The following is a 26,489-nucleotide window of genomic DNA, read 5'->3' on the forward strand; positions in this document are numbered from 1 at the left end:
TTGGAACAGTGTCACAAACTGCACCACATGGAATGTAGTACAGCTCAGGAATGGGACTGAACTGGTCCAAACAGTATATGTTGTAATGAGAGATATGATATCCAGTGCATAAAAAACATATTATATGGCAATCTTGCTACCATAATTGCTTTCAAGTTTTCATGTGATTAGGTGAAAGAAGTTCTGTTCTATCCTAATTCGTTCTATTCACAATCTCTACTGCTCCCACCCACGCTTAATATTCTGGTTCATTCTTCGATTGTAACACAAATTGATTACTGTAACTCTCCACCCCCAAATCACTAATGTTGAAACATATACCAGGAAATGTAGATGGAAAGTGATGACCACAAGTGCTCGCAGTCTAAGCAAAGAAGTTCATGACCTTCAAGCCCTGATGTTGGAGGCACACTTAGATGTTGGTGCAATCACGGAGACGTGGCTCAATGGTTCCCCATGAATGGTTTTCTGTACAAGGATCACATCTGTGGAATGTTCTTCCTCAGCTCCTAAGATTATAATCCTCCCTATTTAAATTTAAGACTGACCTCAAACATCTTTTTGAAGATGCCAATCATTAACTATCCTTCTGCCCATCCGGGAGGGCTATTTGCTATGGAGTATCCCTGTTTTCCTCCATTCCCCTTTTACTATCGCAATTCTACTTCTCCCCCATTACCTTTTTTTGTATCCTGTCTTATTGTTCACTGTTTTTCCCCCATCTCTCCTCCCCCCTCTTTCAGTTTTAGATTTTAAGCCACCCTGACGTCTCCAAATGGTGGGTTACTAAATACTAAAAAAATAATAAACTTGGATTATATATATATATATATATATATATATATATACACACACACACAAACACACATATATATGTATACACACACACTCCTTATAACACTTTGGGGCTCATTTTCAAAGCACTTAGCCTTACAAAGTTCCCTAGTAACCTATGGAACTTTGTAAGGCTAAGTGCTTTGAAAATACACCTCTTTGTAATATAGCCATAAACAGTACCTTTTCAACATTTTATTACATTTCAGATATAAAGATAACTTACCTCAGCAGTAGAGATTAAACCCACAAATATCACAAATACATCGAACCCACTTATTCATTTCCTCTTCACTGTCTGCCACAAGGTAGAAACATCTATCAGGGTCTTGATGTGCAAAAATATAGCTGTTTTCCAACTCTTTTTGTTAAATGTCAATCCAGCATCAACTCGTTCACACAAGTTTAGTCAATAATGCGAATTGGTTTCCTTGTGGTTCATTTTTGTAGTACTCCAGCACACTGGTCTCCTGTTAGACGTCCACTGCGAAGCACAAACCATCTCTTCTCCATGCCTAAAGAAAACAAAAATATTTGCAGTAAATGTTTTTTAAAAAGCAAGTAGACAGGTCCCTGCTCAAAGAGCTTACAATCTAATAGACAAGTGAACGGCTCGGTCCGATAGGGCAGTCTGGATTCACGGAACGGTAAGGGTAGGTGCCGAACGCAGCACTGAAGAGGTGGGCTTTAAGCAAAGACTGAAGACGGGCAGGGAGGGGCTTGGCGTAAAGGGGCTCAGGAAGTTGTTCCAAGCATATAGGGTGGGGCGAGGCAGAAATGAGCGGAGCCTGGAAGTTGGCGGTGGTGAAGGTACTGAGAGGAGGGATTTATCCTGTGAACGGAAGGTTACGGCCGGGATACGTAATGGAGATAGGGGTAGAAAGATAGGTGAGGGGCAGGCAGACCTGAGTAGCATATGGTAGGTTAAGACGGAGTAAGCTTGAATTGAATGCGGTAGTCATGATCGGAAGCCAGTGAAGTGACTTGAGGCGAGGGGTGGGATATGAGTAGTAGTTACGTAGAGAGATAACTGTCTCCTGGAGGTAAAATTAGCTAATTGCTTTTTGCTTGATCAGTGCACGAAAGGATTATACTAGCTAGAGATCTTCTTTCTAAACTTTGTGTAGGTCAAAGATAATATAGATATTCAAATTTCAAGCTATCATCACAATGTAAATACTTGAGCACATTCTCACTACAATTTAAATACTTAAACATGTAATATTATTATTATTTATTGCATTTGTACCCCACATTATCCCACCTTTTTGCAGGCTCAATGTGGCTTACAGGGTGTTAATATGATATAGTCATTACATAATCTTAGATACAGTCGATAATAAGCTGAAGGTAGATGAGGATTTAGATGGAAAGGTGTTAGGTAAGGTCGTGTGAGAGGTGTTTTAAAGCACTTGGGTGGTATAAGGAGTGATTTGTTTCATTAAGGATGACTTTTGTAGGCTTTGTTGAAGAGATGTGTCTTCAAAGATTTGCGAAAGCTGGTTAAGTTGTCTGTGGTTTTCAGGGTCATGGGTAGTGCGTTCCATATCTGTGTGTTTTTGTACGCAAAGGTAGTAGCATATGCCTGTTTGTATTTAATTCCTTTACAGCTGGGGAAGTTCAAATGGAGGAACTTGTGGGCTAATCTTCTGGCGTTTCTGGGCGGTAAGTCTACTAGGTTTAGAATGTATAGTGGGGCATCTGCGTGAATGATTTTGTGTACGGTCGTGCAGATCTTGAACTCAATTCGTTCCTTGAGCGGGAGCCAGTGCAGTTTCTCTCTTAGGGGCTTCCCACTTTCGTATTCGGTTTTTTCCAAAAATGAGTCGGGCTGCGGTGTTCTGGGCTGTTTGGAGTTTTTTAATGGTCTGTTCTTTACAGCCTGCGTACAGAGCGTTGCAGTAGTCCAGGTGACTTATCACTAGTGACTGTACTAGGGTGCGGAAGATATTTCTTGGGAAAAAAGGTTTTATTCTTTTGAGTTTCCTCATCGAGTAGAACATAGATAGTTCATCCAGAAAATTCCTTCTCAGCAGTGAACAATAAAACATTCATTGAAGACAGACATATTAAAATATCAATTTCAATAGTACAAACAAAATTAAATTCATTATCTAAAACTCAACCTGAATTACCCCCCCTCCCCGGTCAATCTTGCTATTTGTTCTTTTGTTGACTCAGTGATTCACAGTGCGGTAAACAGGTTCGCCAATTTGAATATATTTAATTTAGAGCCTGTAAACTGTTTTGACTTGCTTGACAGGAAAAGACAGTATAGCAAGTCCTCTAATATAAAACCTCTCTGAAAAAAAAGCAAAAGAAATGGAAAAGGGTCACTAGTGGAGTGTCCCGTGGGCCCGTTTTGGAATCTGTACTGTTTAACATATTCATAAATAATTTGGAGATAGAAGTAATGAAGGAGGTGATCACACTGCCAATGACACAAAATTGTTCAAAGTCATTAATACAAGGGAAGATCGTGAGGGTTTGCAGAAGAATTTTGTGAGAGACTAGGAGACTGAGCATCTAAATGGCAGACAAAAATTTAACACTAACAAGTACAAAGTGATGCTCAAAGGGAAACATAATTCCAATTCAGGTACAAAATGCTCAGGTCCGTCTTAGGAGTCATCATCCATGAAAAACATATTAGAGTCACTGTGGACAATATAATGAAATTTTCATTCCAGTGTGCCATGGCTGCTAAAAAGCTAAAAAAAATATTAAGAATTATTTGAAAAGGGATGAAAAACAAAACAGGAATATCATAATTCCTGTGTATTGGTCCCTGGTGCAACCACACCTTGAGCACTATGTGCAGTTCTGATCACCCCCGTCTCAAAAAGGATATGGTGGAACTAGAAAAGATTCAGAGAAGAATGGCAAAAATGATCAAGGGGATAGAATACCTTTTATGATGGACGGCTAACACATAAGGACTTTTCAGCTTGGAGATAACAACTGAGGAGATATCAGGAAATTTAGACTTGTTTATGATGAATCACTGGCTGTTACTTTCCTTTCCTTGAGTCCTGCCAAAACCAGTACAGACAAGTTGGATGTGTCTCCCTGCCAGCAGACAGAGCCATAGAAAAACTGTTCAAAGCGGAACCCACTTCCCTCATAGGGAGGCTGGTGCTGCATTCAGCTCCTCAGTGTCTTTCCTAATTTTTTCAATTTTCTCTTTAAAAAAACATGGCTAATTCTTATGCCTTCAGACTATTTTCACATAGCTAACCAATCCACAGAGCAAGAAACATCAAATATGACTTTCTATAAAAGGGAAAGGGAAATGGGACTTGATATACCGCTTTTCTGAGGTTTTTGCAACTACATTCAAAGCGGTTTACATATATTCGGGTACTTATTTTGTACCAGGGCAATGGAGGGTTAAGTGACTTGCCCAGAGTCACAAGGAGCTGCAGTGGGAATCGAACTCAGTTCCCCAGGACCAAAGTCCACTGCACTAACCACTAGGCTACTCCTCCAGGAAATGTATACAAAAAATGTTCAACGTGTGCTCATATATTTTCAAGGGACACTCACAGACCAGAATGGTCTAAACTGTAGTCCCAATCATTGCACAGTATTTTTCATTGTTTTATCAAAAGGACTTCACCAAACATCCACCAAATGTGATTAAACTTTTATAAAGGTCAAAAGCACTTAGCTTTATAATCCTTCCGGGTTCCGACATGGACCATGTTTTTTTTGCATTGAAGCTGTTTTAAGGAATCCACTTAACAAAAGGCTCTGGCTGTGTTCTCTCTCTTAGTTGGTTTTAGAAGGCCATGCCTACTTCCTGGTTGCCTGATGTTCTGTGCAAGTATGTGAAGCAAAAGTACTTGTAAGGTATTATCCCTTCATTACCAGCCATTTTAAAGCTAGTTTTATATAATTTGATTTATGGAGTGTTTTAATAGTAGAACTACTCTGAATACTCTTTATTATGCTCTTATTTTCAGAGACTGACACAGCCAGATCCATTTGCTAAACGGGTTCCTTGAAATAGCTCCATTGCGAAATACTGTCCATGTCAGGATCCGGGAGGATTATAAAAGCTAAGGGGTATGTTTACTAAGGCATGTTAGCGTTTTTAACGCACCTATAAAGAGTAAGGCACATTAAATGATAATGAGCCAATACATTCTTATAGGCACGTTGGCATTTAACACGCGTTAAAAATGCTAACGAGCCTATAGCGTGCATTTGTAAACATAGGCATAAGTGCTTCTGACCTTTATAAAAGTTTAACCACATTTGGTGGATGTTTGGTGAAGTCATTCTGATAAACAGTGAAAAACAGTGTGCAATGATTAAAACATTTTATAACTTTTGTAAAAAATTTCCTTTATTTCTAGAAAGTCACATTTCATGTTTTTGCTCTGTGGATTGGTTAGCTATGTGAGTTCACTTAATTTTCCCAGAGACACTTTCTACATAGAATACCTCTCATTTTTCATGTTGGTAGTCAGACTATATTCAGCACTGGAAAGAGTTAATTTAAAAAAAAAATATTTATATCTTACCAAACTTGGAATTAAGTCATTAATTATCTCCTCTCTAGTACAAACCAAAACTTTTTAAAAATTCCCCCCCCCCCCAGTTTTGGCCGAAACACTACTGAAATTATCTAAGAACTTTCGGCGAGGGTCAAGGCCCACTGGAAATTGTCAGAGTTGCAGTCAGGAACCCTCTGCTAAACCCATAGGAGATTACCACCTCCCAGGAACTACAAGCACAGGCTGACAACTGGGAGAGCCATTTTAACAGACTTCTCAACAAGTCTGGCACGTTTAAGGTTCCCAAGTCAATGCAGATGTAGTTAAATATCCCTGAGACAGGAACTTTGCGAGAATGTGTTTAAAAAAAAATCATGATTACCAGTTTTTTATGCTTACCCAAACTGAGCAGCAGTGAGGTATTTCCCATTCTGCATTTAGTTATAAAGCTGATTAAGGAGAAGCATGATATAGATCAGTGTTTCCCACGGTTCCCCTTGGAATAGGAGAGCCCGAAAACCTGAGCCTGGAAACATCTGTCTCTCTTCCGTTGTGTAACCCAGTTTCCTGCCTGGCAGAGTCAAAGGGCTTGACCGTGTCTGACCTGGATGCGGAGGCACTGCTAGGAATTCGAAAGAGGTGGTCTGCCATTGGGGTTCCATCACTGGTGGAACTCCTCCTGGTTGAGGCAACTTTACACCTGTTGCCCTCAGTGGGGTAACTTTGGAAGGTGTGTGGTAGACGCTAGAGAGAGCAGACATCTCTTTAACCAAGACTTCAACTGACTTGTCCATGCTTATGAGTAAGATCAATATTTTATCTAAAAATGTGAAGACTTTCAAGTCAGATTTTGAGAGACAAATTCAACAGGTTCCAAAGGATGTTAAATCTGCGCAAGATCTAATACCTTCTTTGGTTAAGGATAATATTCTGATCCACAAAAAGATGGAAAATTTTGAGAATTATAATCATCGTTTAAATGTGCATTTTCCATTTGTTGAATTTCTCTAGTTTGTGGATATGACTCCAGTTGATGCTTTTTAAGAAGTATTTGATTGACATTTTGCTTTATTCCTCTGAACATATTCCCCCGGTTAATAGGGTTTATAATTTGCCTAATTCTCCAAATAAAACGGTTTATGAAACTACCGTGAGCAAAGAAGCTCGAGATGAGCAAAAAGAACTTTCAGCTAAGAACGTTGAATGGGAAAAGAAAAATATAGATTTGGACTTACATAATCTGATCTGCCTTTTTAGAAACCTCTATGGCTAAAGTGATAGAGAGAGCAACCTTGTTGGTTATGTTTATTTTTGAGCAAGATTTAAGCGCTATGATAAGGTTGTAAGGAAATCTAGTGACTTATTTTATGAGCAGAAAGTCTGGATTTATTTAGATGCATCTAAAGTAACACAAGAAAGAAGGAAAGCTTTTCTTTCTTTGTGACAGTGAGTTAAAAGATTTGTGAGCTTTAATTTTTATTAAACTACCCTTGTAAATGTGTTATTAAGCGCTGCGTACGACTGGTAGCGCTATAGAAATGATTTGTAGTAGGTATAAAGCATGTCTTCTTTGTACCTAAAAAGTTAAAATCATTCTTGGACTTGAAGAGTATTTCCATTGTTCCAGATAGTGGAGCTAAGGCTACAGAATAATACTAAAGTAGCAGGGTTTATCATACTAGTGCCTTTCCTCAGTTTTCCTTTCAATTTCTCTCTATATAGGTTTTGAATAGTCTGACCGCCATTGTTTCTTCGTGATCTAATGTAAGAGTTAAATGGTTTCTTGTTCTTTCATACAAAATATATTTCCTCGATTCTTCTAAATATTATTTATTGATGTTCTGGATTTCCTAAAACAAGTGGGTTTACTTGTGTTAACTGTTTGCTTAAAATTATAAAGATTTTTTAAAAATCATATAAATGGCTCATCCAAGTCATCGTAGAACATAGAACAGAATGGAGAAGTAGACTAATGGTTAGTGCAGCGGGCTTTGAGCCTGGCAACCTGGCTCCGATTCCCACTGAAACTCCTTGTGATCTTGGGCAAGTCACTTAACCCTCCATTGCCCCAGGTACAAAAACTTAGATTGTGAGCCCTCTGGGGACAGAGAAAGTACCTGAATATAATTGCGTACATCTAGTGTACACCAGAGCCGGTGGTGGGTGGCAGGGATAGTGCTGGGCAGACTTATACGGTCTGTGTCAGAGCTGTGGTTGGGAGGCGGGGTTGGTGGTTGGGAGGCGGGGATAGTGCTGGGCAGACTTATACGGTCTGTGCCAGAGTTGGTGGTTGGGAGGCGGGGATAGGGCTGGCCAGACTTATACGGTCTGTGCACTGAAGAGGACAGTACAAATAAAAAAAAAAAGTAGCACATATGAATTTATCTTCTTGGGCAGACTGGATGGACCGTGCAGGTCTTTTTCTGCCGTCATCTACTATGTTACTATGTTACTAGTAGCACTTTAGAAATGGTTAGTAGTTGAAGAACACCAACAAATTTATGTATTTACTGTACATTTATACCCCACGTTTTTCCCACAGTTTTGCAGGCTCAAAGTGGCTTACAATGCACTGAAAGGCTATCGCCAGATCAGAGGTGGTACATTACAAGTGAATTGGTTAGAATAGAAGGAACAGGGAAAGAAGAAAATAGGGAAAGGATAAGAGAGTCCAAAACGGTCTGTAGATATATGTTGGCAGGAAGAACTTCAGGCCATACGTGAAATCCTTGGAGTTGGCTGAACCTCGATTGGCTAGAAGAGATGTAAAATTGACCAGATACATCAAGACAACCTTGCATGATGGAAATGGAGTTGAAATCCGCTCCTAACCGTCCACTCCTGCTCCCAGGGCAACTGGCGCAGCGACCCACACACTCTCAGACATCTTCAACGGTAAACAGCAGAAGAAAAACAGTGGCAGCCAGCAAACAGTCAAATGTGGCTGGTTTCACGGGTGGAATCGGCAGGACAGCACTCTCCAAGAGGACCCAACGAAGCTGCCACATCGTCCAACGGCCAGCAACCGACCAAGCGGCAGGCCGACGTCAGCGGGAAGCCTGCAGCGCTGAAGAAGCCAGCGACCCGGAGGAACAGACAGATGGCCGCAGTCGGCAGGTCAAACGAGCCCCCTGCAACGCGCCGGGTCCCGCTGGGTGATCCAGAACCAGTCCGCTCCCACCCGCAGCCGCCACCACGCCCCCGAAATGATGAAAGAGGCAGGTGCAAAAAAAAAAAATGGAATTATAAAATTGCAGAAAAACTTTAGCCTGGAAAAACTACAAGGAAAAAGCAGCAACTGACACACAAGAACAATGAAACTACTTGAAAAAGTTTACTGCAAGGGGAGCATGCCTTTCTGGCTCCAGAGAAAGCAAAGAAGTTGAGTAGCCACAGGTGGTGGTGGAGCACAGGAACCACTGTGTGTGTGTGCAACCCAACCCAAAGCTCTTACAATAAAAACAATGGTAGGGGAATGCTTTCCCGAGCACAGGCGCCACTGAATGATATAACTTGTCCATGGAGACTTCCCACCTTGCTTGTCCTCTGAGCAAGAGAAGAGAGGTGACAACCCATGAAAAAAAAAAAAAGCAAAGAGAGTTGAGTGTTATCTCGCCTGGGAACCCAGTGGAAAACTGTCCTCCAGACACCATGGAGAAACGGAACTGCAGTAGCACCACACAAAGATATGGGAAGGGAACCCACTCACATAATTTGTTCACTGCTCTGCAAAGCTCTAAGCTTTGACAGTTTTGTTACCTATTTTTCCATCCAGGGCTCTACTGAGGAAGTCACCCATACAAGAGGGCTACATATGCTTTTTGCCCTCAAAGAATACAACAATTCCTGTTCTGACAAATTTTCAAAGTGCTGATTATTGAACAGAATTAGATAGGACATTATACTAATTCAATTCAATGTCTACCAAAAACATGCACTTTACTGATTTATGAATTAAACATCTAATTAGAACAAGCTTGTAACTGCTTTCCCCATGTAAAAAATTCTTAACATTAAATACTTAAAATACTGATGTTTATTATGCCAACAACCGCTATTAAGTTTTTGTAGCATAAGTGTGGATGTTTGTTTCAGTGGTATAATGAGTCACTCTTATTGAAGCTGGCATGGATTAAACTCAAAAACAAAAGCAATTACATAAACTACACATTTTAATACTGCAGATACAAAGGTTCCCTGGATTACAGTACAAAGCACAATTTAGTAGTGGAATAAAGCTTGATGCTAGACAAGAGAACTGACATCAGCATCCTTACTAATCATGGCACAAAAGCTCCTCTATGTGTTGTCAAAGTGCAGAATGAGCCCACATAAATCACTCTTTGTTATCTGAAAATACACCAGATTCCAAAAGCTTGTTCTATATTTAACCTTGGAGCATTAGTAGCTACACAGTAATCAGGCACATTGCCTCACAGGGCCTTAAGAGAATATGACAGTCGCACTGTTTATATAACAATGAATCTTGCTCCCTTTAGATTACTTTGCATGGAAAAAATTTAGGAATAAGGAAACTTTCATTTCAACCCAAATTTCACCAGGATGTACTTTGCTACAACAGATATTTAATGACCCGTAGTGAAGTGTACTTCCAGGTCATCAGGCTTTGGATGTTCCCTGAGAACTATTTTGTCTTCCTCGGCATAGACATCACATGACCAATACAGCCAGTAGGGCCCCCACCCCGGTGGGACAGCACTTCACAGAACCAGGACACTGTACCAGTGATTTCACAGTGAGAATCCTGAAAGGTAACTTTAAAACCATACAAGAACGTAAGACCTTTGAAGTCAGAATGATTGAATATTTTAACACCCAACAGAAAGGACTTAACAAGGATCTGGGGTTCCTAACCCATTATAAACCATAAAGCTGTATGTCTCTGTTGATCACCCCACCCCTCACCTATCCACACCCATCCTGTTAGAATATCAATGATATGCTTTGATGTCCCCATGCATACCTCCGACCCACCCCCATCCTCCCACCCTGTCAGACTGTCATAGTAATGCTTGAATGTTTTCACTTATATACACTGTCAGCTAGCACATTTGCTTATTTCCGATCTGACGAAGAAGGGCAACCTTCGAAAGCTAATCAAGAAATGTATTAAGTTATGTCCAATAAAAAAGGGATCATCTTATTTTCTTTTCCATGTTTTATTTTGTTTGATTTCTATAGATTCTACATGGAATGTTGCTATTCCACTAGCAACATTCCATGTAGAAGTCGGCCCTTGTAGATCACCAATGTGGCCGCGCAGGCTTCTGCTTCTGTGAGTCTGACGTCCTGCACGTACGTGCAGGACGTCAGACTCACAGAAACAGAAGCCTGCACATCCTTCTACATGGAATGTTGCTAGTGGAATAGCAACATTCCACGTAGAATCTCCAATAGTAGCAACATTCCATGTAGAATCTCCAATAGTAGCAACATTCCATGTAGAATCTCCAATGGTATCTATTTTACTGTCATAGTAATGCTTGAATGTTTTCACTTATATACACTGTCAGCTAGCACATTTGCTTATTTCCGATCTGACGAAGAAGGGCAACCTTCGAAAGCTAATCAAGAAATGTATTAAGTTATGTCCAATAAAAAAGGGATCATCTTATTTTCTTTTCCACGTTTTATTTTGTTTGATTTCTATTGATTGTCTTCCTCGGCAAAAGGTTATAAAAGTGATGCACGTCCCCAGAGCAACTCACTGACAGATCACAACACAGCCGGTCAAGATCACCACCTCCTTCTGGAGGCGCACTTAGCCAGCCAGCTCAGTTTTCAGGATATCCATAAAGAAATGCTCAGGACCCGGCTAAGGCACAGGAAACTAGGCAAATGCCCTAGAATCCAAAGGTTTAGGTGTGTGGGGGGGGGGGGGGGGGGGGGGGTAGGAAAGCTGTCAGATACGCTCAGGAGGATAGGATTGCCAACTGTCTGGATTTGTCATGATTCTACAAACTTGTAAAATTTGTAAAACTGTTCTGAAGCTAGAAGAATGGCTACAGTGTTTAGGCATGTTTGAGTTTAGCCCTCTATTGTGCTCCAGTGCAGACACTGTGGTAGATGAAGCCAGTCGGAAGGCTGCTGTAGTCACAGGAAGGAGAAGCAGAGTGGGGTAGTCCTTATGCAGTGCAAGTGCTGTGGGGAAAACTAAGCCCTGCATCCAGCCTTAGAGAAAGCCAGTGGAACTAATGCGTGTCCTGGGAAATAGAGGATGTTCAGAACATAAGATGCGGGTAGGAACGCAAGAGGTCTGGGCATTGGAGCAGACTCTTAAAGAGACGCTTACCTTTTTTTTTTTTTTGTTAGGAGAGAAAGGAAACACCCCATCAGGCCAACAGCCCCGGGCGATGGAGGAAAGGTAGGAGGAGACTGCTTGAGCACCCCCAATATTGAGAAAATTCCTTGTATGTATCCAGGGAGGGGTTATTTCCATTGGGCTTAGCACCCCCAATAATTTTGAAAAGTTGGCTCCTATGGGTTTGGGGAAAGTGTGAGTGGGCTTGTACAGGCTTGGGGGGGGGGGGGGGGGGACTAACTGGTATCAAATGTAAGAATTTTACATGATGGTGGGAAGAGCTGTTTGAGGAGGCAGTGACTCAGCACATGTTGACTATTAAGTTACCTAGGCAAATTCTTTCAAAATTGTCCTAACACTACCTCCACTCTGTATCTTTTCAGAAACACCAAAGGAAGCAAAGTATTTTCTTTTGCTTCTTCCATTTGTGAAGTTTATTTATTTTTTCACATGTAAAACTGTAAATATAAAACTTCATGGGGGGTCACGTGATGCGTGAGCGATAGCGGTCAAGTTTCGCTAGAGCTGCTCGGAGCCCCGTCCGAAATCGACCTTTTTGCCGAGAACAAGGAACAAGAGACCTCTAATTTTCAGTGCACGCTGCTTATATATGGACAAGTATCTTACCCGAGCGGCGATGGCACAAAGAAAAAAAAGATGAGAAACAGCGGATCGGCAAATCCAATATGGCGGCTGTAATCCTGGCAGCCTCGCCACCCCCTTTGAATGCAGATCTCATCATCCCAGACCTCACGGATGCGGTGGTACGTGCTCTCGACCCCAAATTTGCCCAGCTTTCAGAGCAGATTGCTGGTATAACGGCACTGACCTCTGAGCTGACACGCCGCACTGGGGAGTTGGAGGCGAGGGTTGCGGAAGTGGACGACGGCCAGCAAGCACACACGGGAGAGCTCGAACAGCTCTCACGGCTGGTGCAGGATTGTGCACAGAAGGTGGAAGACCTTGAAAATCGATCGCGCCGGGACAACCTAAGGTTCGTAGGCTTTTCAGAAGCTTTACCGGACGCGCAACTGAAAAAGACATTGGAGACATGGTTGCTTGCCACCTTTCCTGAAGTGGGGGAAGGCCGCGCAATTTCATTAGAGCGGGCGCATCAAGTGGGCCCAAAGTCGGCGAGGGACACAAGACCAAGAGTGGTGCTAGCTAAATTTCATTGATACTCGCAGAAAGCCACCATCTTGAGGTCCTACAAAAACAACAGAGAGACCCCAAAGTATGATGGCTCACTAGTGCGAATTTTTCAGGATTACTCGGTGGCGCTGGCGGCGCAACGCCGGGCCTTCTCCACGGTCTGCTCCCAGCTGGTGGATAAGCAACACCGCTTCACCTTACAGTACCCGGCTACATTGAAGGTCCTCGTGAACGGCAAGTGGGAATCCTTCGTGCAACCGGAGTTGGCCCAGGACTGGTTGAATCAACAAGATACTTGAACAGTAGATGCATAAGTAGAGACCTGTTATCTTGTGCCAGGAAATGTTCTGTTTGACAGATGGTTACTAACTTTGTTTTCACAACTACTGGTGAGCATCTATAGTTGAAGGCTACAGTGCAGCTAAGAGGATAATTATAAAGCTTGGAGATGGTGCCCAGAGTTCCAAAAGGCAGCGGATACACAGACTTGAGTACCACAGCAGGGAAACTCTTTGTCCAGAGGAGAACGGAGGGCCGGGCATCAACATCAACATCGTTGCAGTTCTTGAACATTGGGAACTGACCATTTGAGATTTGGCAGAGCTGAGGATGGGGCTCCTTAGCGTCTCAGACCCCTTCTGACCACCCCTGAATGTGCAGTGGTGGTGAGTGTGGGGAGAAGGAAATAGGGAAGGGATGGGGTGAGGAGGAGAGTGTTGGGGGGTCAATGCGGGCAGTGTGATGGTTGGAGTACATGGCGGGAATGGGGAGTGACTGCGGGTCAGAATGAGTATGTGACGAACAAACTCGAGAATGGAGACTGGAGAGATTGCCCCAGGTTGAGGCTGGGCAGCTGGGCCTATGTAATGAATATGACACTACTGTACAGAGCGGTGAAATGGGATAAGCTATGACCCCACCCATACAGTTAGTAACTTGGAATGTAGCGGGGATAACTTCCCCAATCAAACGTTCAAAAATTCTCTCCTTTCTGAAATAGGCTGCCACTACGACAATGACCTTGGGAAAGGTCCAAGGCGCTGTGGCTAGGCCGAAGGGCATCACTTTGAATTGAAAATGACGACTGAGCACTGCAAGGCGAAGAAAACGCCTGTGAGGAGGCCACATTGGAAGGTGTAAATAGGCCTCCGAGATCGAGAGACGTCAAAAACTCCCCTGGCTGTACCGCTGCGATCACCGAGCGGAGGGTTTCCATGTGGAAATGCCGAACCCGTAAGGACCTGTTGACGCACTTGAAATCTAGGACGGGCTGTACGGCACCCAGTCGTTGTAAGTTGAGGAGGGTGTGACGAACCGTCCGCACCTTGGCGGGAGATTTGCAAGGAGATTCCAAAAAAAGAGTCTACTATTGGACGAGCCAATTTTAACTTGCAGCCGTCTCTGATAGCCTCCAAGACCCATCCGTCGGATGTTACCCTGGTCCACTCCACCAGGAATAGGGACAGTCTGCCCCCAATAACCGGTTGGAGATAGACCAGGGCCCCATCACTGGGTGGATCTGGCTGCGGGCTGGTTTCTGGAAGTCCCATCTGTCACCGTGAAAGGGCAGAGGTCTCTGAGAGGACCCTGCTCTCTGAAAAGAGGCCCCGCGACCTGGACGGTAATGCCGTGTATCCCTAAACTTAGGTCTAGGTCCCACTGGTCATACAAACTTGGACCTGTCCTCCGGAAGGCGCTGGACCTTAGAGTCACCGAGGTCCTTCACAATCTGTTCTAGGTCTGTCCCAAACAAAATCTTTCCCCTAAAAGGAAGCCTTGCTAAACATGACTTAGAAGCCACGTCTGCAGCCCAGTGCCGCAACCACAGCCAGCGATGCGCGGTGACCGCTAGGGAAACCTCCTTCGCCGAAGCCCTCAAAAGATCATAAAGGAGATCCGCAAGGAAGGCTAAACTGGACTCTAAGGCAGGCAAAACAGCCACAAGCTCCTCCGGAGAGGCTTTCTGTACCCATGCCGCATAAGAGCCACAAACTGAGGCTTGCAGGGAAAGGGCCGCTACTTCAAAGGACATCTTCAAGCAAGTCTCCAGCTTACGATGCTGAGGGTCCTTCAGCGCCGTGCCACCCTCCACAGGGAGAGTGGTTTTCTTAGTGACTGCTGTGATTAAGGAAGCCACCATAGGGACCTTCAGCAAGTCTAAGTCAGCAGCAGACAGCGTGTAAAGACGCGACATAGCTCTAAGCAACCTTAAGCCCACTGTCCGGCGTATCCCACTGTGCCGAAATAAGGATTTTCATGGCCTCATGCACATGAAAGGAACAAGGTGGGCATTTGTTGCCAGACATAATAGAGGGCACTGAACCTGTTCCCCCTGACGATTCAGGGGGTAAATGGCCAAAATCTCAAAATCCCTAACAATCAGGGAGGGAAGCTCTTCCCTGCAAAAAAAGGCGGGCAGCTGTCGGATCATCCCCCTCCTCAGAAAGCAGGGTGACCTCATCTGCTAAATCCAATGATTCTGAGGGGCAGCCCAGAGACAAAACCGGGCCATCTATGTCAGATAGCGCCTCGGGATCCAAAATCTCCACCCAGGGACGTTTTGGCAGGAAGTTTACCATGTATGTATGCACCATAATGCAATACCATTGTAACTCTGCTAACCGGAAATGGCAATCGCCACTACGGCAAATGTAAGCCACAATGAGCCTGCAAATTGGTGGGAAAATGTTGGATACAAATGCTACAAATAATAAAGACTAAGAGATTGCAGCAACCGAAGTTTGCTGAGGAAGAGACAGGGCTGCCTGAAGAGAAGCTCCTGACTTCTTCAAAAGAAAGGCATTGTGCATTAATAAAACAAAATCCGGGGAAAAAGGAACTGAAAGGGTCTCCCCTGCTCCCTCTAAATCGTTTCCTTCCATCGGAACCTGTGCCACAGAAGCGCGCTGCATCTCCTGTCAACCACCACATGCGGAGCGGGTCACGCCTGAGAGGAGAAAATGGCACCCGCTGACATGTGCTGCACTAACTGCCCCGAGGAAACCGCCGAGACTATCCCCTGCGCTTCCAACTCTCCGGACGCCTGAGGGGAACCCCCGCTACGGGCTGATGGCAGTAGGACTCACACTACCCCGATGCTGCTCTCCGGCCCTCACACTGGGAACAGCACTTAGCCACCTCAGAAGGCACTGAACTGCTCCACAAACGCCTGCCCCAAAATTGACTCGGCAGTCCGTCTAGTTCCTCCATATGATTAAACAAAAACCAAGGCTCTTAAAGAGACAATTACCTTTTTTTTGTCAGGAGAGAAAGGAAACACCCCATCAGGCCAACAGCCCCGGGCGATGGAGGAAAGGTAGGAGGAGACTGGGAGGTACCTGGCACTACCAGGTGTACACCACAAGCTGCAAACAGCCACTCAACACCTGTCTGTGCTAAACTAGGCCCAAAGGACACCAGTAGCCAGATCAAACCAGAGCCGCACAGAGATGTCCGTCCACCTGCTAGAGAGAATACTGAGATTTACTTGGCTGCACAGGTCCACATATAGCAAACCTCAGGTTCTCTCTATCTCCACCTGCTGGTAGAGGGACACAACCCACAAGTCTCTATCTGTGGGACTCTATGGAAATACAAGTTTACCTAGGGCTCGATATGCCTGCATGAACAAACAAGCACCGGCAAAGGGCACCACACATCTGTCACAGACCTGCCTAAAACAATTACAAAATTGATGAACTAAAAGAATCACCTCCCTGTAATAATACAACTCACAAACTGATTCCAACCTATAATGCCTGTTAAAGCAAAAAAAAACCTCAGTGGCTCTCATGGTTCTGTAACAAGGAGACCATGGCAGAACCTTACATTCAAAACACCATCACTGGTCAAAAACCTTTCATCTATTTTCTAAATAAATTGTGCAATATTTATTTATTGCATTTGAATTCCACGTTTTCCCACCTCTTTGCAGGCTCAATGTGGCTTACAATACATCATGGATACTGGAAATAGGAAGGGGATATACATTTGGTTTTACAGAAGGATTTTGGTTTGCATGGTCATGAAATATAAGATAGTGGTATTGCAGAACACGTTAACATACATTAGGAATACAAGATAGTAGTACAGCAGAAAACATTATAAGACATTAGGCGCGTTACGACGTTTCTGGACATATTTGGAGATTTTTACATGCTTTGATCTTTGTGGTATATCTTTTCAAAGAGATGAGTCTTTAGTAGTTTACGGAAGTTAGCCAGTTCGTTGGTCGCTTTCAAATTGTGTGGTAGCGCATTCCAGAGTTGCGTGCTCAGATAGGAGAAGGTAGAGGTGTGCATTAGTTTGTATTTCAGACCTTTGCAGTTGAGAAAATGAAGATTAAGGAATGTTCGAAAAGATTTTTTTGCATTCCTGGGTGGCAGGTCTATTAGGTCTGACATGTAGGCTGGGGCATCTCCATGGATAATTTTATGGACTAGGGTGCATACTTTGAACGTGATTCATTCTTTGAGTGGGAGCCAGTGTAGTTTCTCTCGTAGGGGTGTCGCACTTTCATATTTTGGTTTTCCGAATATTAGTCTGGCTGACGTGTTCTGGGCTGTTTGGAGTTTTTTTTGAGTATTTATTCTTTACAGCCGGCGTAGAGTGAGTTGCAGTAGTCCAGATGACTGAGTACCAGTGATTGTACCAAATTACGGAAGACGGTCCTTGGAAAGAATGGTCTTACTCTTTTTAATTTCCACATTGAGTGAAACATCTTTTTGGTTATGTTTTTCGTATGATTCTCAAAGGTGCCGATCAATGGTGACTCCTAGAATTTTTAGGGAGTCCGAGATTGGTAGATTTAGTTTTGGTGTATTGATGGTGGTAAATTTGTCCATGTTGTGTTCTCATTCTTTTATTATATAAGTAAAACATACTTTCAATAAATCTATCTTATATCAACCTGTTCATCAACAAATATTTTAAACGTGCCTTATCAAACTTCATCACTTATCTTAAGAATTACTGCTCTCAAGCTCTATGGAGCTGTCCATACTAAGATCGCCATTTTGTAAAGGAGGAATGTAATGCTGTCGCTAGCTTGCAGTGATAAATACTGCAGTTTAGGAACCACACAGCTTAACCAGTGGGTTTCAGCTCTCTAGTCCAGTATTAGAAAGTGGACGGGCTTGCTCCTCAAGCGTAGATGCTACATAAGGCTTCCAGAACTGAACATAGTATTCTAGGTGAGGAGTCATCATTGACCAGTACAGAGGCATCATCACCTCTCTTATTCTGTTAGTTATACTTGTCCCTGTATGTTACAGCATCCCTCCGATTCCGGCCACTGCCTTATCACAGTTTCTCTACTTTGAACAGTATTGGTGATATTGGTGTCACCATCTTCATACCTTTCCAAAACAATATCACAAATATACAGGACAAAATTTTTAAAAGGACTGGACTTCATGGAAGAATGAAAACAGAGACAAAACCAAATTACTAGTACTATTCAGCCCACACAATCTCACATCCTACCAAAAATTCAAGATCAACATACTATATCGAAACACAACTTAAAATACTAGGAATCATTCTTGACATCTACTGGACAATCAAATATCGACAGTAACATCAAAATGTTTCAGAACAATATGGAAACTGAGAAGAATAAGAGTATTTCCCTAGACAATCTTTCCGGATACTGGACCAATCAACGATACTATCACAACTAGACTACTGCAATGCAGCATACGTAGGGTACAAGGAAAACAAACTAAAATTGCTGCAAACAGTCCAAAACACGACAGCAAGACTGATTTTTCAAGAAATCGAAATACAAGAGAGAAACCCCACTGCTTGAAACACTACACTGGCTACCAGTCAAGGCAAGATGCTATTTGGAATGGCACCCGAATATATGCTTAACTTGATTGATCTATCCTCAAAAAATGCCAGCCCAGAAAACAGAAACTACATACTCCTACATCTACCCAACTGCAAAAACACTATCTACAAAACTATCTACACAGCAGGATTTAACTACATGGGTTCCAAATGGTGGAACTTGATACCAAAAACCATAAGAAGCATCACAAATCTCCAATTCAGAAAAGAAATGAAAACCTACCTCTTCAAAAAATTCTACAGGTAATCACAAAGATATTGTCACCTTCCTTTCAAATCTACCTCTTCAAAATAAATACAACCAAAACTCTACAATTGAACACTAAAGCTGCCACAACCTTTTCCTCTTCAAATCTCTCTCTTCAAAAACTCTGTGAATAACCACACAAACTGTAGATGCCCTCTCCACATTGCACAACACTATTGTAACTCCACCAAAATGTAAATTGTAAGCCACTTTGAACTGAAACTTGTTTTGGGATAGTTGTGGAATGAATGAATGAACGAACGAACAACAAAACAACCAACCAACCAAACCCAACCCAATATTGACTGGATAAAATATGCCACATCAGAAAGCCAGGTAGATTATAAATTCCCAGAAACCTAGATGAAAAATGACTGCTTCATAGAGCAGCTACTTCAGGAACCAGCAAGAGGAAAAGGAATTTTAAATCTAGCCCTCGGTGGAATGCAAGAGTTGGTGCGAGAATGGCGTTGAAGCCACTTGGCAATAGAGATCATAACATGATCAAGTTTCAGATAATAACTGGAGCAAAACAACCAGAAAATCTATTGAGTCAGCATTTAATTTTCAAAAGGGCAACTATAATAAAATGAGAAAAATGTTTTTAAATACTTAAAAAAAGAAGGGGTAACTGCAATGGTTAGAAGTTTAAATTCGGCATGGATATTGTTTAAAAATACCATCTTGGTATTAATAATTGTTAAAAAAAATACCATCTTGGAAAGAGGGTCCAAATGAAGAAAACAGGAAGCAGTGAAAGCACTGATAAGTTAGATGCAAAACATTGATAAGGAAGGCTAACAAGTATCTGAAAAGAAACTTGCCATAGAGGCAAAAACACATAATAAAATTTTCAATTACATTAGAAACAGAAAGCCCACAAGTGAGTCAGTGGTACCATTAGATCATCAAGTAGTAAAAGACATTAATGGAGGACAAGGCTATGGAGACACTAAGGGCCCCTTTTACAAAAGGTGCAGTAGGAGTACCGCATGGGTAGGAAGCACCTAATCGGCCCTACTGCCGGGGTAGTGCAGGAGCCCAGTGATAGTACTGAAGTTGGGAAGTTGGAGCAAGCAGTTTCCCACGGTAGAAAATAATTTGCTATTTTCTACCAGGGGAGGTGCTGTTCCCAGAGTTAATTGGCAGCGTGGCCATTGCTGCACACTACAAAATTACTGTGGGGTGAGCACATGAGTCCTTACCACCAAGTAAATAGGAGGCGGTAAGGGCTCATGCGGTAAATGGCTTTTTGGCAGATCCACTAAGAGGTGGCCTGAACATGTAGAAAAATCACCCACTAATAACAGCGCAGGCCACTTTTTATCACACCTTTATAAAAAGGGCCCCTTGATGAATTCCTTGCTTTAGCCTTTACTGAGGAAGAAGTAAGGGAGCTACCTGTGCCAGAAACAGTATTTAAAAGGTGACAACGTGGAGGAACTGAAACAAATCTCCGTAAACCTGGAAGATGTACAAGATAACCAATCCAAACACACTAAGCTGTAAATCACCTGGACCAGATGGTATACACTCTGATTATTGAAAGATCTCAGGACTGAAATTGCAGATTTATTATTAGTAATCTTTAACCTATCATTAAAACTATCCATACCACCTGAAGATTGGAAAGTGGCCAAAGTAACGCCAATTTATAAAAAAAAAAAGATTCCAGGAATAATCAAGACTGGTGAGCCCAATGTCAGTGCCAGCACAATGATAGAAACTATTATAAAGGAATAAAATTATTGAACGCATAGACAAACAGTTTAATAAGACAGCATCAACATAGATTTAACCAAGGGAAACCTCGCCTCACCAATCTGCTACACTTTTTGAAACCATAACTAAAACATGTGGATAAAAGGGATCCAGCCAATGTAGTATATCCAGATTTTGAGAAAGCTTTCACATGAGTCATTCTGCAGCTATGATGTTATACCTCTTTATTGTCTTTTACTTTTGTTTAAATCATAATTGCTTTAAAGTTTGATGTAAGCCACAATGAGCCCGAACTTGTTTGGGATAATGTGGGGTATAAGTACTATAAATAAAATAAAGTCCATCATAGTAACATAGTAGATGACGGCAGAAAAAGACCTGCACGGTCCATCCAGTCTGCCCAACAAGATAACTCATATTTGCTGCTTTTTGTGTATACCCTACTTTGATTTGTACCTGTGCTCTTCAGGGCACAGACCGTATAAGTCTGCCCCCCACTATCCCCGCCTCCCAACCACCAGCCCCACCTCCCAACCACCGGCTCTGGCACAGGCACGGACTGTATAAGTCTGCCCAGCACTATCCTCACCTCCCCACCACCGGCTCTGGCACAGACCGTACAAGTCTGTCCAGCACTATCCCCGCCTCCCAACCACCAGTCCCGCTTCCCACCACCGGCTCTGGCACAGACCGTATAAGTCTGCCCAGCCCCGCCTCCTGAACTTGACTAAGCTCCTGAGGATCCATTCCTTCGGCACAGGATTCCTTTATGCTTATCCCACTCATGTTTGAATTCCGTTACCGTTTTCCTTTCCACCACCCCCCGCGGGAGGGCATTCCAAGCATCCACTACTCTCTCCGTGAAAAAATACTTCCTGACATCATGAGAGATTCCTGAGGAAAGAGAGACATGCATGAGGCATATTTTCAAAGCACTTAGACTTACAAAGTTCCATAGTAACCTAAGTGCTTTGAAAATGAGCCCTATGGGATAGGAAGCAATATTCTGTTGTGGATTGAGAAGTGGTTGAACCAACTGGCCATTTAATTCTACTGTCTGTTTTTTTTTAATGGAGGAGGATGAATAGTGGAATGCCACAAGATTTATATACTAGGACAGATGCTTTTCAAACTATTTATATAAGATCTGTAAATCTGCAGATGAGACAAAATTATTCAAAGTTGTTAAATTACATGCAGACTGAGAAATTGCAGGACCATGAGACTGAAGATTGGCATCCAAACGATAGATTAAAGTTAACTTGGACAAGTGCACAATGATGCATGTTGTGAAGAATAACCCCAAAATTTTGGCTACATAATGCTAAATTCCATATTAGGAGTCACCACACAGAAAAAAAGGTCTAGGAGTCATCATGGACAATACACTGAAATCTTCTGTTCAATGTATGGCAGTGGCCAAAACTGTAAACAGGATTATTAGGAATGGAATAAAGAACAGAACAAAAAAAATGCAATGCCTCTGTATTGTTTCATGATGTGACCATGCCTTTTGAGTGGGGGGAGGCGGGGCAGACTTCTACGGTCTGTGCCCTGAAAATGGCAGATACAAATCAAGGTCAGGTATACACATAAAGTAGCACATATGAGTTTATCTTGTTGGGCAGACTGGATGGACCGAGCAGGTCTTTCTCTGCCGTCATCTACTATGTTACTATGTTTATAAGTCTCATGAAAATATATATTTTTTTAAAGCAGGCAGTTTTGTCAGGAGTTATAAATCTGACAGACTGCCAAATATTTTGGGAAATTCATTTCATGGACTATGACACAAAAATTGTCAGAGGTGCCATAAGACATCATTGCGTCCTGGGTGACAGAACATAAATAAAATCATGTCCTAACAAAACAAATTGGAACCATTATGCTCATCCGTATATACAGCACTGCTTTTTCAATATATAGCTTAGGTCATGAGTTCAATTTATAACTATGAAGGTATTTTAGCACAGCACTGATTTATCCCCAGTACTTAAGGTACTACTACTACTACTACTATTTAGCATTTCTATAGCGCTACAAGGCATACGCAGCGCTGCACAAACATAGAAGAAAGACAGTCCCTGCTCAAAGAGCTTACAATCTAATAGGTCACTCATTAAATCTTTATGCTCAAGCTCTTTTTTTTTTTAATTTGCTTTTTATTTCTGTGGGTTTTTTTTAAACTACTGCCTTTATTCTGAGAAAAGCAAATTATATTCGGGATAAACGAGTGTCAATAAACTAACTGTATACTTTAACACTAAAATAGCATAGTGCATTTTGCTTTATACATTTTACAAAGTTAAGCAACATACGTAGATTTGAGAAGAAGAAAAAAAAAAAAACAATGTTAAACGCTCAGCATTGTTTTACAGGAAGCACCATCTTTTCTCACTGAGCAAAATAAGGAAAAAATATGCTCAGTGGAAGTTTCCACTCCAGTGGTTATCATCCTGATCATCTGTTCCAAATACACACAAGGCTAAAATTTCCTGTTTTCAAACTATTGTCACTATTTGCTGGTCTTTTGCTGTCAATTCAAAATTCACTTGACTGCACAAACAAAGACATAAAGGCTAAAAATAAAGCAGGCTCACGTTCATATGCATGCCTTAACAGTTTCCTTGTTTATAAGCAACTAGTTTAAATTATTATTGAAACGCATCAAGTGCACGAAAGCAAAAATCGATTTAATAGATACATTTCTCACCACTGCACTGTTAGAAAAATCTGCAAACAGAGTTTGTTTTTAAATCAAATTACCAATCACAGATGAAAAAGATTAGTATAGAAACCTCAAAACTGCGTTATTAGGTTTTAAGCACTGGTTTAAGACAAACGAGTTAATTTTAGTGATGCACAGCAATCATTTTACTGTTAATGATGGATTTCAATAGTCATAACAAAATGTTTAGGCTTTTTCATAACATTTTTCTAGAAACAAATATTGCCACAAGTTACTGAACACAACAGGAAAACAGGATCAAGCAAACCATAGTTTTGCCACTATCACAAAAAAAACTTTAACCCATTATAATTTAGTCACTACTGCATGCAACTAAAGTTCAACTTCATATTAACCTTTTTATTCTACCATTTCGAAACACACAACAAAAAGAGCCAAACTGAACAAAAAAAAAAAACATTCATCCCAATACCCTCTAACAGCACTAGGGCAATATCATGCAAGAAAAAAAAGTTTTCACTTCTGTGGGAAGATTTATTTGAAAACCTAAAAGGACCATGCACTTATTAACAAACAGAAAAAAAAAACCCACTACTATTGTTCCATCTATAATAAGATTAATAAAAACTTGAATATGATAATACAGTATATAAGCACACACTTCAGAAAGAACAAAATCAGTTATTGCAAATTATCAAGCGGAAAAACCAATTCTTTAATGCATTTTAATAAGACTCTCTCAGGAGTTTACCTTGATAATATCCAGCAAATTCAAATGATGCCCTGTTTCTTGTGGAGTATGCTAAAAGAAGCACAGCCTTTTTCCTGTCAGCTTTCCATCTCACTATACGCCACCTAATAACCTTTGACCAACAGGAAGCAGACACAATAGACTGAAAATAACTAACCCTACAAGTTTAGTATATGGATTTAAGGCACGAGGGAGTTTAAAAAAAAAATGTGTGTGTGCTTCGACTGATAAAAATAATGAAATACTTTTTGTACAAGAAAGTACTGCAACCATAAACAACACTAGTTTCTGGTCTGAGAAACTGTATAAGCTAGAAAGATGAGTTTGTTCTGGTAAAAATATTTGTGCAAAACAGAATGCCTCCCATGAATATGTAAAAGCATGGTCATTAATTAATAATTAAGGCTTAATACAGATTTTAATTTTAATTAAAAAAAAAAACAAATGCAAGGCTCTTTTGCCCATGTTTCTTTGAGATTCCTAAACCACGAGCCCATCCTCTAGTTTAAACAAATTCTTCCAAGACCAAGAATTCCCAGTATATAAAAGGTTGTTGAATAGCAGCCTTATTCTGGTTGCCACGAAGTTTGAAACACTGATTAGCGAGCTCAGACCTGCCAAGTCTCCCACATTCAGCGGAAGACCCCTGCTTTGGGGAGCCATCTCCCACTGATGGACAGAGCACAATTCTGGCCATCATTCCTCTCTTCCAGCCCCTCCCATCTAGCATCTCCCCTTCTTGCCCCCTCACCTCCTATGGTCTGCCCCATCCCCTCAAACCTAGTTATCATGGCTTTTATGCAGCAACAGAGTCAGGACTGTAAAAAGAAACCACCACAGAGGTTCATACTCATGCGTACATCAAGTCCCTGCCAAGTGCCATCCACATGCAACAGAAATGTGTGTCAGAGGGGGTGGGACCCAGCAGGAATTCAATGTGGGAGAAGAGACATAGGGAGATGCTGGATTGTGGAGGGGAAAGAAGAATCACAAGAAGGCCGATGTTAGCAGATGATAGGGTGAGAAAGGGTCTGACATTAGAGATGGGACAAGGGGTCTGACTAGCAGATGTCAGAGATTTATTTATTTTCTGCATTTGTACCCCACGTTTTCCAACATAATGGTAGGTTCAATGTGGCTTACATTAACTTAAGGTGAACAGGTTTCATGATTTAGCGACATTTGGTGCAATGCAAGTCAAGTTCCGCTCTGTCCATGAACATGATTGTCTAGTGTTGGCCGATGATCTGCTTAAGTGGATTCATAGGGAAGGGACAAACTATGAAGGGAATGAGAAAATAGAAATAAGACAGGAAAGGAGTTTAAAAGGGAGGTATGGGAAGCTGGGTATGAGGTATAGAAGAAGAAATGGCCTAGATGGGTTGAGTTACAGGGAACGAGTTGGGCTGGTATGAAACTGAGTCAGAGGTAGATAAGGGCTTGGGGGGGGGGGCGAGTACAGAAAATTGGAAATGGAGAACTACAGAGTGAGTGAAAAACAAAGGGAGCATAGGCATGGAAGGGGGGGGGGAGAGAGAGAGAGAGACGGGGAGAATGGGAAGTCAGGAAGAGAGAAAAAAATAGAAAGGTGACACCGAAAACAGAATTTAGAAAAGCAGAAGAGAGACTGGAACCAACCCAGTCAGAAAAATAAAATGACAAGACAACTGTTTTTGTCTTTCCAACTCATAGCCTCTTATTCTGTAGTGGATGAGGGCCTGTCCATGTTCCACATGTGTGACTGAGGTGAAGGATTCTACTAAATGTATAGTTTCTGTAGGAATCTGTATCAATCCAGCTTGTTCTAAATTTCCCAACAGTTGCTGTATTAGTGGTCTAGGGCCTAGTGTAATATTTACAGTGTTGTCCTACATCCTATAATGGGGAAAGTGACAGGGAAGCTAAGTTAAAAGAAAAGTTGAGAGGAGATGACAGGAACAATAGAGGAAAAGGTTGGTTGCAGTTCTCATTCATCCTTGTGTTTACCAGTATAAATAAGATTTTTTTTTTTTTAATGGCTGTGGGATTGAGGAATGCCAGGGGCGGAGTTAGGAGGCGGGGCTGGGGCATGTACTAAAATCTCCCTCTCGATCAAGCCCCTTTGTAGATCTGTGAGATGTCTACTCAGAAGCTTCTATTTTGATTGATCTATATATATTTTTTTATTATTTTAAATTTAATTTCTTATATATCACCTGCAAACCCAAAAGCTATTGAAGCAGTGTACTTCCTGACTGAGGAATCAAAACTGGAGGGGGGACCAGAAGGACCCAAAGGAAATAATTTCATAACAGGGAACCTACATGTAAGAGAAATGCCCAAGGAAGTACCTATTTTATAAAAACAAAGCCTTTGTAATATAGGCTTATACAATGAACCATAGTAGTACGCTACAATGCCCTTTTACTAAAGCTTAG

The 26,489-nt window shown here is 41.8% G+C and overlaps 1 protein-coding gene across 1 annotated transcript in view; it reads right to left on the reverse strand.

The window, feature by feature from the left end:
* GAB1 (GRB2 associated binding protein 1) overlaps positions 1 to 26,489 on the reverse strand; it is a 194,392-nt gene that overhangs the window by 112,553 nt on the left and 55,350 nt on the right.

Source organism: Microcaecilia unicolor, chromosome 2 (genome assembly GCF_901765095.1).
Source record: "Microcaecilia unicolor chromosome 2, aMicUni1.1, whole genome shotgun sequence".
NCBI lineage: Eukaryota > Metazoa > Chordata > Amphibia > Gymnophiona > Siphonopidae > Microcaecilia > Microcaecilia unicolor.